The following is a 3305-nucleotide window of genomic DNA, read 5'->3' on the forward strand; positions in this document are numbered from 1 at the left end:
ATCATTACTTCCAATGAATAGTCAAGGTTGACTTCCTTTAGGATTGACTTGTTTGATATCCTTACAGGCCAAGGGACTCTCAAAAGTCTTCTCCAGCACCACAGTTCAAAAATACCAATTCTTCAGTGCTCAGCCTTCTTTATGGCCCAACTCTCATATCCATACATAACTGCTGGAAAAACTACAGCTTTGACTATACAGATCTTTGTTGACAAAGTGATGTCTGGTTTTTAATACACTGTTTAGATTTGTCATAGCTTTCCTTCTAAGAATCAAGCGTCTTAATTTCATGGTTGTAGTCAGCATCCACAATGATTTTGGAGCCCAAGAAAACAAAGTCTGTCACTGCTTCCTCTTTTTCCCCTTCTATTTGCCATGAAGTGATGGAACCAGATGCCATGATCTCTGTTTTTAGAATGTTGACTTTTAAGCCAGCTTTTTCAATTTCTTCTTTCACTTTCATCAAGAGGCTTTTTATTTCTTCACTTTCTGCCATTAGAATGATATCATCTGCATATCTGAGGTTATTGATATCTCTCCTGGTAATCTTGAATCCAGCTTGTGATTTATTCATCTCCGCATTTCCCATGATGTAGCCTGCATATAAGTTAAATAAACAGGGTGAGAACATACACTCTTGTCTTACTCCTTTCCCAATTTTGAGCAAGTCCATTGTTCCATGTCCAGTTCTAACTGTTGCTACTTGACCTGTACACAGATTTCTCAGGAGACAAGTATTATGATCTGATGTTCTCATCTCTTTAAGAATTTTCCACATTTTGTTGTAATGCACACAGTCATAATTTGCGTAGTCAATGAAGCAGAAGTAGATGCTTTTCTGGCATTACCTTGCTTTCTTTGTGATCCAACGAATATTGACAATTTGATCTCTGATATCTTTGCCTTTTCTAAACCTAGCTTGTACATCTGGAAGTTCTCAGTTCACGTACTGCTGAAGCCTAGCTTGAAGGATTTTGAGTGCAATTGTCTGGTAGTTTGAAAAAAATTTGGCACTGTCCTTCTTTGGGATTGAAATGAAAACTGACTTTTCCCATCCTGTGGCCACTGCCGAGTTTTTTAAATTTGCTGGCATATTGAGTGCAGCACTTTAACAGCATCATCTTTTAGGGTTTGAAATAGCTCAACTGAAATTCCATCACCTCCACTAGCTTTGTTTGTAGTAATGCTTCCTAAGACCCACTTGACTTCACACTCCAGGATGTCTGGCTCTAGGTGAGTGACTTCACCATCATAGTTATCTCAGTCATTAAGAACTATTTTGTATAGTTCTTCTGTATATTCTTGCCACCTCTTCTTAATCTTTCTGCTTCTGTTTGGTCCATATCATTTCTGTCCTTTACTGAGCCCATCTTTGCATGAAATGTTCCCTTGATACCTCCAGTTTTCTTGAAAAGATCTCTAGCCTTTCCCATTCTATTATTTTCCCCTACTTCTTTTTATTGTTCATTTAAGAAGCCTTTCTTATCTCTCCTTTCTATTCTCTAGAACTCTGCATTCAGTTGGGTATATCATTCCCTTTTCCCCTTGGTTTTGCTTCTCTACTTTCATCAGCTATTTGTAAAGCCCCTTCAGACAACCACTTTGCCTTCTTGCATTTCTTTTTCTTTGGGATGATTTTGGTCACTGCCTCCTGTACAATGTTACAAACCTCCATCCATAGTTCGTCAAGCGTTCTATCATATCTAATTCCTTAAATCTATTTGTCACCTCCACTGTAATCATAAGGGATTTGATTTAGGTCATATATGAATGGCCCAGTGGTTTTCCCTAATTTTTTCCAATTTAAGCCTGATTATTACAGTAAAGAGCTCATGATCTGAGCCACAGTCACCTCTAGTCTTGTTTTTGCTAATTATATAGAGCTTCTCCATCTTCAGTTGCAAAGAATACAACATATAGTCTATCTGATCTTAGTATTGACCATTTCATGATGTCCATGTGTAGAGTTGTCTCTTGTGTTGTTGGGAAAGAGTGCTTGCTATGACATGTGTTCTTCTGACAAAACTCTGTTAGCCTTTGCAATTTTGTACTCTGAGATCAAACTTTACTGGTCCCTTACTCTCTAAGTAAAGTACTTACTTTATTCCAGGTATCCTTATAACCTTGTTTTATTTATTTTTTATAAAGTTTTTTTTTGTGGATCATTTTTACAGTCTTTAGTTTGTTTCAGTATTGCTTATTTTTTTATATTTTGGTTTTTTGGCCATGAGGCATGTGGGATCTTAGTTCCCCAACCAGGGATCAAACCTGCATCCCCTGCATTGGAAGGCAAAGGCTTAACCACTGGACTGCCAGGAAAGTCCCATCTTATTTCAACTGAATCACTTTTTTAAAGGCTCTGTTTCCAAATACAGTCACATTTTTCAGCACTAGTGGTTAAAACTTCAGCATGTATATATTAGAAAGATACAATCCAGTTCTTAACAATATTATGTTAACCTAGATCTACTTTTTTCCTTGAGAAAATTATTGCTTGATCACTATCAGGAAATGTGCGTATCTATTCTTATTCCCAATAATGCCACCTGTAGGAAGTTATTTGTGCATAGAGTTAAAGGTCTGATATTAACATGTTTTCCGAGTTTGCATCACATGCACATAAAAACATTGTTTTAAATTAGTTTCTCCAAAAGAGTATAGCACACCTTAAATTGATTAAGCTGCCAATCAGCTAATCCATTGAAATTTGCTGTGTGAGTGTCTGCCTGGGTGTAGCTTGGACATTCCAATAGTGCTGTGAGCCGAAGGGATCCCTCCGCCACTGACTTCCTTTGGGAATCTGTCTTTAAGGTATCAGGTGATCTTATCTGCATTAAAACTTCTCTTTTAGAATGAGCATCTATTACTTGTGTAATAATAGATGTCATTTATAATCTTTTGACTATCTGGGCATTAATTAATGACATTAGAATATCCACAGAAATGTAAGGAGGCCAAGTAAGCAAACTAATGATACAATGTACCATGTTAATACATGAAGCAGCTCCATGCGTGGTGCTAGTCTTTGTAAGATTGTTCTTCAGAATGGGAACTAACACACAGGTGGTTGCCCTGATCTCCACAGGCAAAAGGTAGCTAGGATCTCCCAGTGGAGGGAACACGCGGAGTTAAACAATAAGCAATTTTTGTCTGGAAAATCTTGACTAAGTGATTAAACTTTATGCATACAGTATATGCATACAGTGATCAAACTTTTATGCATAAGTGATAAAACTTTGATGCATACAGTATATCAAGAAGAATTTCCACCTTCCACTCTGCTTTTTTCTCACCTCTTCTTCTGC

The sequence above is a fragment of the Bubalus bubalis genome, chromosome 4 (assembly GCF_019923935.1).
Source record: "Bubalus bubalis isolate 160015118507 breed Murrah chromosome 4, NDDB_SH_1, whole genome shotgun sequence".
NCBI lineage: Eukaryota > Metazoa > Chordata > Mammalia > Artiodactyla > Bovidae > Bubalus > Bubalus bubalis.